A 12,611-nucleotide genomic window follows, 5' to 3' on the forward strand; every position below is an offset into this window, starting at 1 on the left:
GAGGCACGGGGGATCTTCCTGGGTCAGGGATTGAACTCATGTCTCCTGCACTGGCAGACAGATTCCTTACCACTTGAGCCAGCAGGGAAGCCCCCTGCCAAGTAATTCTTATGCTCACGGATGTTTTAGAAGCCGGACTGAGGGCCTGAGCAGAGGGGTTGTATCAAATATGGTCCCCAGGCTCCCTGCACAAAGCCTCCAAGTGTGTGTTGAGTGAAAGAATGAGGTTTTGTCAGGAAAGTGGGGAGAGTAATATTCCTCTTAGGATCCTCCCTTCTCTCAGGCACAGTCCCCAAGTAAGACAGGAGGTCTCATCACATTTTTCTGCCAGGGGGAAACTTCTCCAGTAAGAATTCCCCTACCCACCACCCCCTTTAATCTACTCATTAATACACAGTATTGTAAAAGTGATCTATAATTAGATGCTAACTGAGTTTGGCCGTAAAATTGGGTGGGCGAGGTCAGCAAGGTAAGCCAGGAGCCAGCTGATTGTTATGATCAATCAATAACCTATTTATTTCCCAACATTTCTATTAACCTCTGCCAGCCAATCACAGTTTCAATTTGAAAGGCTGGGGTCCGCTTTGCTGACTGGACAAGTCTGATTGAAAGCGGGACCCTGACACGACCCCAAGGGCGAAATCCAATTAAAATCATTTTCACTTGTAGATTAATATTTTTAGCATGTTCTACATCCTGGGATTCATCATTCCTGGCAATAACTAATGTCTTGTGACACAAGCAGGTGGATTGGCACTGCCATAAATAATAATTGTGATTAATTGGCTCATCACGTCCTAGAGCGGCTTTGGGGCAGTGGTTGGTGCAGCTTCTGGGAACTTTTCACACCGCAAGCTGGTTGTGTGGTCCTTTCAATCCCATCGTTTGATGACCTCTCCTAAGTAGGAATGGAGTTTGCCCCTGGGTCTGTCTCCCTCTTCACACCGAGCTCCGTGAGGCCAGCTAGCGTGTTTCATTCATCTCAGAGACTCTTACCCTTTGGCAATCCCAGTTCTCCTTCTCTGGCCCCAGCTATGGACACCGTGGATTGGATCAGGGGTAGGGCCCAACTCAAGCTGGGCCAATGAAAGCCTCTGGAGATCTGGAAGTAGTTTAAGGGCTTCCCTGGTGACTCAAATGGTAAAGAATCCTCCTGCAATGTGGGACACCTGGGTTCGATCCCTGGGTGGGGAAGATCCCCTGGAGAAGGGAAAGGCAACCCATTCCAGTATTCTTACCTAGAGAATCCCATGGATGGAGGAGTCTGGAGGGCTACATGGGGTCACAAAGAGTCGGACAGGATTGGCTGACTAACACTTTCATTTTTTAAGGGAAGCGGGCCCTTGGCTCAGTGTGTGCATTCCGGGGAGTGTTGACTGGCGTGATCTGTGCTGTGGGTTGGGAAGTAGCAACAAATGAAAGCCACGTCAAGAGAGGAGAAAGGACAAAGGCAGAAAGGAGGAGCATCTCAGGTTTCCTAGCACACCCGGGTCCCTATTTCCCTGAGACATGCCTTCACTCCAGCTCAGGCTCTATGAGTTGCCCCTGCATCTTAACAATATGTATTCCTTCTTCCTACTTCCCCTGCTTGAATTAATTAGAATGTTAGCTCTTTTCCAACTAAACTCTCCGCCAAATTCAGAGCCCAACAGAGAACCAATGTCACACACAAGCTGGTGGCAGAACCATCCTCTTTCTCCTGACTCTTAACGAAAAGCCCTTCGAGGAAGAAGGAAATAAGGAAGGAAGGAATAACTTGCATTTGTTGAAGATCTACTCTGTGCCAGATGCTTTGTAATGGCATCTATTTAATCTCTTCCATCCTGGGAGGGAGATTATACTCTATTTTCTCTGTTTGCAGATGAGGAAACTGAGGCGTGGAAGTGAACAACTTGTCCATGAAGAACTGAGGATTTAATTACTTTCACTAATTTTGTGACTGTTCAGCACCCTAAGCTGCTTGTTTAAAAGAGGTGTGCTGCTTTGTTATAAATATGACCATGAGGCTGTTGGGAGATAGCCAATGGGAACATCAGGAGTAAATCAGCCAAAAGAGTCACGGTCAGCCTCTTGAAATCCTGCAGAGGAGAGACAGGGTCACAGGTCCAGACATGGGCTAGGCCCCTTACCTGTTAAAAAAACTTATTCATTTTTATTTATTTTTAAGTGAAGAATAACTGCTTTATAATGTTGTATTGGTTTCTGCTGTAGACAATGTGAATCAGCAATAATAAATATATATATATATATATATATATATATATATATGTTCCCTCCCTTTTATCCCCCCATCCCATCCCTCTAGAAGACTTCTACCTTTAAAGACCAACTCCTAGAACCCAGTCATTGCTGTGAGTGCTTCAGGACCCCCTCAGGAACCATTGAGACCACCCCACCTCCAGTCTCTGGATGGCTCATTTGTGGCCACTGAGATCATTCCAGCATCTGCACCTCCTGTGTGTTAGGAAAAGAGCAAAACCAGATCTTCCCTAAGAGGCTCTGCCAAGGGGAAATCCCAGAGGACCATGAGCTCCTCTGATTTTTGTCTCTAGACACTTGGCTAGGGTTGTGTACCTGGCTCCTTTTAATATGCACACCTGGATTCCACTGGGATGCCCGCACATTTCCTAGTGAATGGATGGCAATAGAGAAATCAACACAGCTAGGACCAGGTATCCAGACTAGCATATACTGAAGAATGTTTCAGCAGATATATCTAGGAGACTAAGAAGACTGGGAAATTCCTGTAGTCCCTGTCTTAGCTTGGGCTGTTGTAAACAAAGTGCCATAGACTGGATGGTGTATAAACGGAAATTTCTCATAATTCTGGAGGCTGGAAGTCTGTGATCAGGGTGCTAGCATAGTGGGGTCTTGGTGAGTTCGGGGTGGTGGAAAGTCCCCTTCTCATATCTTCACATGAGGAAGGTGAGCTAGTATTCTTTTTTTTTCCTCTAGAGGCCCCACCCTCATCACTTAATCATCTTCCAAAGCTCTATGTCCAAATATCATCCCACTGGGGATTAGATTTCAACAGGTGAATTGGCAGTGGAGGGTGGTGGGGTGAAAGGACCACAGACATTCCAGTCCCTAATAGCCCCAAATTCTTTTTTTAAATTTATTTGGCAGTTCCAGGTCTTAATTTCTACACAAGGGATCTTCGTTTCGGTATGCAAGATCTGGTTTCTTGACCAAGGACCAAACCCAGGCCCCCTGCATTAGGAACTTGGAGCCTCAGCCACTGGACCACCAGGGAAGTCCCCCCTAACAGCCCCAAGTTCTAATCTCCAAATTATTTTGACTGATTATTTAAAAAAAAATCAACCTGGAGACCTTGTAACACTGCAGTTTCCTTAGCCTCACTTCTGGGGGATTCTGATTTCATAGGTCTGTGCTACATTTGTCCTTTTGAGATGCCTCCCTGAGGACTGTGACAATCAATCAGATTCAGAGCAGCTCAGGGCACATCCTTACATTAAAGGCACTGAGAACACCTATTAGTTTCACTGAACCCAGTTTACCAAGGTTACTTAACATGTATCCCTTCATATACTTTATTTATTGCATAACACCTATTTGTACAAGGTCCACTGCTTGGAGCGTCTACCAACATGTTTCCTTAATAATTTCACATGCATATCGTAACTCCAGTGATTCTTTCATGCCTCTGCCACCCTTTTCACCGAATTCACTGGGCTGTTTTCTCCCTAAGGGCAAGGATAGTATCTGCCTTATAATAAAACTGAGAAGGACCCTTCAGGGCCCTCCCAGGTACAAAAGGCCTTCAGAGTCCTCCATCTTTTATTTGTTGAAAAGCTGTAGTCTGCCAGACCTCCTCTGAGTCACAAAAGAGCAGGCTCCAGCAGTTAATAATTAGGGCGAGTCACATCATCTTTAGTTCCTCCCTGAAGGACACAGGTTAAGTGTCTGATGACCACTCCTGAGTTGTTTTGCAGATACTAGAGCTACCACCAGAGGGAAAAAGCTAATTGCATGATCAGCAGACAGTAGCCGTGACACAAGCTGCTCCATCTTGCACAATTTTAAGAACTGGCCTCTAGGAAACGGGAACTGACTAACCCTGGAGCTGAAGATGAACTGTGCTTGAGACAGTCAAGATGGTGCTGACCAGACCACCATGTGACCAGTTTCAATATGATCGATGGAGTCAGCTGACTGGCTGTTCTGCATGGAACCCCCGCCTGTGCACCCGTGAAGCTTTCCTTTAAAAACTCTTGCCCTCTGGCAATGGGGAGACTGTTTTTTGGGCGGTTGCTAGTTCACCATCTCCCCAGGTCACAGGCTTCTTGAATGAAGCATCTTTCCCCACCAATCTTTGTCTCTCGAACATTTGACTTTTCAGTAACAAGCAGCTGAACTCGAGTTCGGTTCCAGTTCTGGCGGGTAACAACAATGTTCCCCCCTAGAGCCTGAGTAAATGAATGTCTCTTGAAATCATGTCTGAACAGGAGACATGACCCCTCCCCACCATCCCACCAATGGCAACACTGATTTTGGGAAGATAGTTTTAAAACTATAAAACTTAAGAGATGGTGATTTCCTCTCTGTCTTCTAGGATCCAAGTCTGATTTCCACCCCACAGGTGGTCACAACCAGGAAGCCTATAGAACTGCTTTTGGTGGGCAGTTGTGGGTGTGGGTGTTGGGTGCTGGGTGCTGGCCGCCCACCTCCTTCTCCAAGCTCTTCCCCCACTGCTGTGTCTTTCCCTCTTAACAAACTGGTTCCCAGGTATGAGCCCTCCTGAAACAACTGGTTAAGGCAAGCCATTTCCCATTGCTCAGTTTCCTCTGCCTTCAAGCCACCGGGGGACTGAAGAGAGAAGTGCTGAGGCTACTGAAATGGGTTTCTCTGTGGAGGGAGCACTTGTGTTGGAAATCGCGTTAAATTCAGCATGCATAAACCATTCACAGTGGCTCCTTGCACCCCAGGGGGACCAAGATCCCACTAATAATCAAAATAGAAATGTTTATGCAGGTCAAGAAGCAACAGTTAGAACTGGACATGGAACAACAGAATGGTTCCAAGCTGGGAAAGAAGGGCTTCCCTTGTGGCTCAGCTGGTAAAGAATCCAAATCGGGGAAGAAATACGTACGTCAAGGCTGTACATTGTCACCCTGCTTATTTAACTTATATGCAGAGTACATCATGTGAAATGCTGGGCTGGAAGAAGCACAAGCTGGAATCAAGATTGCTGGGAGAAGTATCAATAACCTCAGATATGCAGATGACACCACCCTTATGGCTGAAAGTGAAGAAGAACTAAAGAGCTTCTTGATGAAAGTGAAAGAGGAGAGTGAAAAAGTTGGCTTAAAGCTCAACATTCAGAAAACTAAGATCATGGCATCCGGTCCCATTACTTCATGGCAAATAGATGGGGAAACAGTGGCAGACTTTATTTTTTGGGCTCCAAAATCACTGCAGATGGTGACTGCTGCTGCTGCTAAGTCACTTCAGTCATGTCCGACTCTGTGTGACCCCATAGACGGCAGCCCACCAGGCTCCCCCGTCCCTGGGATTCTCCAGGCAAGAACACTGGAGTGGGTTGCCATTTCCTTCTCCAATGCATGAAAGTGAAAAGTGAAAGTGAAGTCGCTCAGTCATGTCTGACCCTCAGCGACCCTATGGAGCCTTCCAGGCTCCTCCATCCATGGGATTTTCCAGGCAGGAATACTGGAGTGGATGGTGACTGCAGCCATGTAATTAAAAGATGCTTGCTCCTTGGAAGAAAAGCTATGACCAACCTAGACAGGATATTAAAAAGCAGAGACATTACTTTGCCAACAAAAGTCCATCTAGTCAAGGCTATGGTTTTTCCAGTAGTCATGTATGGATGTGAGAGTTGGACTCTAAAGAAAGCTGAGCGCTGAAGAATTGATGGTTTTGAACTGTGGTGTTGGAGAAGACTCTTGAGAGTCCCTTGGACAGCAAGAAGATCCAACCAGTCCATCCTAAAGGAAATCAGTCCTGGATATTCATTGGAAGGACTGATGCTGAAGCTGAAACTCCAATACTTTGGCCACCTAATGTGAAGAACTGACTCACTGGAAAAGACCCTGATGCTGGGAAAGACTGAAGGAGGGAGGAGAGGGGGATGACAGAGGATGAGATGGTTGGATGGCATCACCGACTTGATGGACAGGAGTTTGAGTAAGCTCCAGCAGCTGGTGATGAACAGGGAAGCCTGGCGTGCTGTGGTCCATGGGGTAGAAAAGAGTCGGACATGACTGAGTGACTGAACTGAGCTGAAAGTGAAAGTAAAGTCGCTCAGTCCTGCCCAACTCTTTGTGACCCCATGGATAGTAGCCTGCACCAAGCTCCTCTGTCCATGGGATTTTCAGGGCAAGAGTACTGGAGTGGGTTGCCATTTCCTTCTCCAGGGAATCTTCCCCACCCAGGGATCGAACCCAGGTCTCTCACATTGTAGACAGACGCTTTACCGTCTGAGCCACCAGGGAACTTAAGGGTGATGTATTTATGCCATCCTGTAAGCCATCCCCCCCGCCTCCCCCGCCCCCCGGCCTTTTTAAAATGTAACCTTTAAAATTTAATTCTTCACAAGATAATGAAGACCTGAAGAAGTGACCTGAGCAGGAACTTTGATTCATTTATCTTTTGGCCACACTGAGTGGCATGTGGGATCTTCGTTCCCCAACCAGGGATCGAACCGGTGCCTCCTGCATTGGCAGTGCAGAGTCTTAACCACTGGACCACCAGAGAAGTCCGTTTAAGCCCCTTTCTAATCCTATTTGGCAAACACAAACCACCAGGACTTACCTGCCAGTCCCAGGCCATTTTACAACGTGTTCCATGGAAGTGGATCCCATGTCAAGGGAAAAAGCGAGTGGTTGTCCTGACCCATGTTTGGCAACGGTCCTTCGGTTCCTGGTTGTCAACAGTTGAGGGGCACGGTGTTGATCAGTCTCTTCTGGATCAACACAGCGTGGGCACTGGGAAGATGCTCCTGGACTGCTCGGGGACAGTTCGCAGGGCTCGAGACAACCACGTGTTGAGAACGAGTTCCCCTCTCAATGTTTAAGTGGTCCTTTCATAGCCCGTCAGCAGTGGGGTTGTAGAGCAGGTGGAAAAGTGAGTGTATGGCATTTTTATTGCCCTGTTCCTGGACTTCACAGGCATTATTCCCTATCCATGTCCAAAAGGGGTCCCATAGGTCACGCACAGCTGTTCTAGATCCTGAACAGTGGTTGTGATTCTGGAAGACTTTGTCAGCGTTCTGTAATGTCTCCCACCTGTGGTAACGCATCGTAGCCGGTGTGTAGCCGTGATCCCGTCCCCCAGTTTCGTTGCTCTGCCCCCTCCTGTAGCCGGGACCGAGGTGGGGGGTTGGTTTAGGGAGTGGGCTGGTCTTACCCAAACAGGTAACCCCCAAGTATCGGACAAATAATCCAGATCCTTGTCTTTCGTCTGTATTCACCAGTCAACCCCGAGCAGTTAAGAGGAACCCAGAGCACAGAAACGCCACTTTTAAACTGGAAAGAGACTCAGAATTGAGTAGGACATCCTTAGTGTCATGGAAGAGAAAGACGCCTCTCGTGGTGGTCAGCTGCCCAATGCCCCTCGTGCTAGCGGACGACACCTCAGGTCATCCCCCACAACTTTTCGTCCTCGTCCTCACTTCCCAACTTCTTCCCGCTGAGGGGAATTTCCTCAGCCTTCTGTGGCCAGTTTTCGGCTGCACCTATTGGACTGTGAGCCTTGTAGTTGCCCAGCCTTGAATCTGGAGACACTGACGTCAGAAGGAAAGGGTCCTGAGGTGACAGCCGCACTTTGCACAGAGGGCGGTGAGCACAACATGGCGGCGCTCTTCACCACTAGAGGGAGGGAGAGAGGCCGTTGATTGGAGGAACCGATGTCACGTGGTTCATTGGTGACCAGGGAAACCAGCGGTTTGGGCACGCCCCTCACAGGCCCTCAGGTCTACCACCGTCTCGGTGGCGTGTGTTTTTTGTTAACTAGTAGATGAAGCCGTGCTGCCCTCAGTTTTAGAACCGTCACTCGGCTGGGGCAGAGGGCAGGCGTGTGCATGGTCCAGGGACTGGTGGAGCAGGGGAGGGAGGTACAGAGAGCTGGCCTGGTCACTATGTCGTTGCGTCCTTGTTATAGCTTTGTTATAGTTATCTCCTATTATAGGTGAAGAAACCAAAGCCCAGAGAAGTCAAATAATGCAGGGCCCCACAGGAGACGGATGGCACATTCAAATGAACCTACTTTAATAAAGGTGCTATTTACAGAGGTCAAGGTAGTGGATTCATTTTCTTTTTTTTTTTAAAAACATTTTAATGTAAAGTTTAAAAATAAAATAAAAAAAAAAACATTTTTAGTGCATTTCTTTTTTAGAAGTCTTTATTGAATTTGTTACAATATTGTTTCTGTTTCATGTTTCGGTTTTTTGGCCAGGAGGCCTGTGGGATCTTAGCTGCCTGACCAGGGATGAACCCACACCCCCCGCATTGGAAGGCAAAGTCTTAATCACTGGGCTGTCAGGGAAGTCTCTGTTTTTTAAAAAATTCGTCTGTACTGGGTCTTAGTTGTGGCACTTGGGATCTAGTTCCCTGACCAAGGATTGAACCTGGACCCCCTGCATTGGAAGCAGAGAGTCTTAACCATTGGACCATCACGGAAGTCCCTCGTTTTCTACTGCTGCATAAAAAAAAGCCGCAAACTTCGTGACTTTAAGCAGCATCCATCTGTTAGCTCACAGGCCTGTAGGTCATAGTCCAGGCATGGTGTAGTTAGATTTTCTGCTTAGTGTCTCCCAAGGTTGAAATCAAGGTGTCACTGGGGTTAGGATCTCATCTGAGGCTCAGGTTCTCCTTCACGTTCAGTCGAGGTGTCAGCAAAATTCAGTTCCCTGTGGTTGTAGGGCTGAGGTCCCTGTTTTCTCACTTCCTGCTTGCTTAGGGACAGCTCTTGTCTTCCAAAGACCACTCTCAGATCCTTGTCATGGGTCCCCCTTCCATAGACAGCTCACAGCATGGATGTCTGCTCCTTTGAGCCCAGCAGGAGATACGCTGTCTTACTTTCGGGATTGTGAAGACTGGGGTCCCGGGTCAACAGTCATACAGTGACTCTTGCTTGAGCTGCTCACTCACTGACCTGTCTGGTTGTTTCCATCTCCCTGCAGAGAGCAGATCCAATAATCCCTTCCCCGTCAGCCCTCGGCCCTCCTTGAAATTTACTCTGATGGGTCCTTGAAGTTCCTCTCACCTTAATGCACCCCCTCTCCGGGGTTTGTTCAGTCAGCTTTGGGGGGAGCTCTCCAGTGGAGAGAAGGGGTTTCTCTGGGGAGCCATGTGAGTGCCCAGCTCCTGTCTCATCTTCCACCGGGTGGATTAGAGACTCAGACTCTGGAATTCTGCCTGCATCAGGTCTCTGTGACATCATGCCTCTCCGAGGGGCTCAGGGGCCAATTAGGAAGATAATCCAGCCAGGAGACCCTGAGAGCCCCCTATGGCTATTGGTCTCTGGTCTGCCACCATGAGGCTGTACGGCTTCACCAGAGTCATCTGGAGTCCTATGGCCTTGTCTTGGAAATGGGCCTGCGTTCCTGTTGGAAGGAGTTGGTTTAAAGCTTTTCAATCTGGATCCTGGGGTGGATTCAAGATCCCTTTCAGGACATCACTTCCTCCAGGAAGCCTCATGACCCCTCAGATTGCATCAGGCGACTTCCCAGCTTCCTGGATTACCTCGTCATCTGTGTCTTTATTTGGTTGTGATTGCCTGTTACATATCTCTCATTGGACTGTCACCACCTCGAGGGTAAGAATGGATCACATCACTTCCTACTCAGAGCTCTTCGAAGACTTCACTGCTTTAGTTGTTGTTCAGTCGGTAAGTCGTGTCCAACCCTTTGCCAAGCTTTCCCATCCTCCACTGTCTCCTAGAGTTTGCTCAAGTTCATATCCATTGAGCTGCTGATGCTATTTAACCATCTGAGCGAAGACCAAATCCATACTCCGGCCTCAACTCCCTGTATGGTTTTGCATCGTCTCCCTCTTCTGCGTGACCTCGAGTGGTGTTCCCCCTCTGTTCTAGCCACAACAGTCACCTTCAGGTCCTGTATGCTTCCGACGCCAGGGCCTTGGCACATGCCATTCTCTTCACTGGATGCTCTTTCTTTCCTAGCCCCCACCCCCCCTTAATTGTACCCCCTGATCTTTCAGATTTCAGCATAAGCTTCAGTTCTCCAGAGATTAGGTCAAACTCTTGTTATCAGTTCTGAGGATCTCGCCTTTGTAGACTAGTCGTTGCTATCGAGATTGGGTAAGCAATTGTCTCCGCTTGCAGAGGGCCTGAGAGCAGGGACCACGCCTCTTTGTTCCCCCTTGTAGCCCCAGCATCTTGCTGAATTCCTGGAGCCGAGTGGGCATTACTTATGTCAAATGGTGATGGAATCTTTGTGCTCTCGGAGCCAGGGCCTGGCGCATGGCAAGTGCAAAATTGCTGGTTCCATGTGTGCAAAGCAAACAAATTGGTTCTCTGTGGTCTGGTGGGTCCCATCCCTGCTTCTTGGTAGCGTCACTGGCATGGCTTTGGGGTGGACAGACCAGGGTTTGGATGCAGCTTCTTTTACTTCCCAGCTGTGACTTTGGGCAAGTCTTTTCATTCTCAGAGCCCATTTCTTGGTCTGTCAACTGGGGGTCTTCACTGGGGGCTCCAAAGAGGATTTCACAGATGATTTCAAAGCCCTCTGTTAACTGAAGCCACTCAGGAATACTCTGGGAGAAACCCCACATTCCTCAGCATCCTTCCACAGAGATTGGCAGTTCAGATTTTGGTGGGTGAACCCCAGTCTGGGTGGGCCTCCAGAGACCAGGGCTTCAGCATTTCCCATCTTCTGTCTGAGGTGCTTGATGAACAGTGGCAGTGGCCCAGTTTCCCAGTGTCCTGAGTACTGGGCTGTGTGGCCACAAATCTGAACACCCCGGATGTAATTCCTGAGTCTGGTCACCTCTGTCTCACAGGCGGGAGGACGTGGACAGATTTAGTGGTGGGATGGGCGGCAGCTGCTTTGGGTCTTCTTGCTTTATGGACACGAGGTCTGAGCATGGTGCGGTGCATGAAGCTCCTCTCCCCCTCCGCTGCGGGTTCTTATGGAGTTTCCCCCACCCTTGTCCACCAACTACTTTTTTCTTTTAATTATAATAGAATGCATGCTTGCTATTTAAAAAAGGCTTCAAATAATAGAAAGTGAAGGTTCTCCCTATCCACTCGAATCCCATATTCTCGGGTAACCAGTGCAACATGTATTGTGGGTACTACTAGCCCTTGTCTCCATGACGCTCTTAAAAGCTGTATGTGAAATGCTAGAGATGATGTAGAGAAAAGGGAACCGTCCTACACTGTTGGTGGAAATTCAAACTGGTGCCACCATTATGGAAAATAATATGGAGGTAGCTTAAAAAATAAAAACTAGAGTTGTCATATGATCCAGCAGTCCCACTCCTGGGCATGTATCTGGACAAAACTCTAATTCTAAAAGTCACATGCACCCCTGTGTTTTCAGAAGCACGATTCACAGCAGCCAAGACATGGATACAACCTAAATGTCCATCAACAGATGAATGCATGAAGGAGATGTAGTCATACACACAACGGAGTACTACTCAGCCATAAAAATGAAGAAATGCCACTTGCAGCTACACGGATGGACCTAGAGATTACATGCAAAGTGAAGTAAGACAGAGAAAGACAAACGTTTTATATCACTTACGTGTGGAATCGAAACTATGTCACAAATGAGCCTATCAACAGGAACAGACTCGCAGACACAAATGAACCTATTTATGAAACACACAACTCACCGCAGCCTGGCGGTTGCCAAGGCGGACCAGGGAGGGGGAGGGTTGGATTGGGAGTTTGGGATTAGCAGAGGCCGAGTATTATACATAGAATGGGTAAGCAACACAGCCCGACTGTATAGCACAGGGAACCATATTCAGTGTTCTATAACAAATCATAATGGAAAAGAACATGAAAAAACACATATTACTAACTAGTATAAAGAAGATTCTATTACCAGCACAACACTGTAACTCAACTATGCTGCTGCTGCTGCTGCTAAGTCACTTCAGTTGTGTCCGACTCTGTGCGACCCCAGAGACGGCAGCCCACCAGGCTTCCCCATCCCTGGGACTCTCCAGGCAAGAACACTGGAGTGGGTTGCCATTTCCTTCTCCAATGCATGAAAGTGAAAAGTGAAAGTGAAGTCACTTAGTCGTGTCCGACTCTTCACAACTCCATGGACTGCAGCCTACCAAGATCCTCCGCCCATGGGATTTTCCAGGCAAGAGGACTGGAGTGGGTTGCCATTGCCTGCTCCGATATGTGATAGCAGCACCTATTAATTACAGAGTGCTGACTGTGGGACGGGCATTATGCTCTAAGTTGCTCAAAGGGGTTAATTCAAGGCGGGTGGAACAGTTGTGCGTGCATGCTGTGCTGTCGTGTCCAACTCTCTGAGAACCCTGTGGACTGTCGCCCACCAGGCTCCTCTGTCCGTGGAAATTTCTATCAAGAATATTAGAGTGGGTTGCCATTTCCTACTCCAGGGGATCTTCCTGACCCAGGGAATC

At 48.1% G+C, this 12,611-nt stretch overlaps 1 long non-coding RNA gene across 1 annotated transcript; it reads left to right on the top strand.

Annotated features, from left to right (window-relative positions):
• The first annotated feature begins 9,583 nt into the window (after nt 1-9,583).
• On the top strand, nt 9,584-12,063 carry LOC133229022 (uncharacterized). Its single transcript, XR_009730447.1, has 2 exons — nt 9,584-9,867; nt 11,543-12,063. It is a non-coding gene; the product is annotated as an uncharacterized LOC133229022 (long non-coding RNA).
• Nucleotides 12,064-12,611: the final 548 nt, after the last annotated feature.

The sequence above is a fragment of the Bos javanicus genome, chromosome 17 (genome assembly GCF_032452875.1).
Source record: "Bos javanicus breed banteng chromosome 17, ARS-OSU_banteng_1.0, whole genome shotgun sequence".
Classification (NCBI taxonomy): Eukaryota; Metazoa; Chordata; class Mammalia; order Artiodactyla; family Bovidae; genus Bos; species Bos javanicus.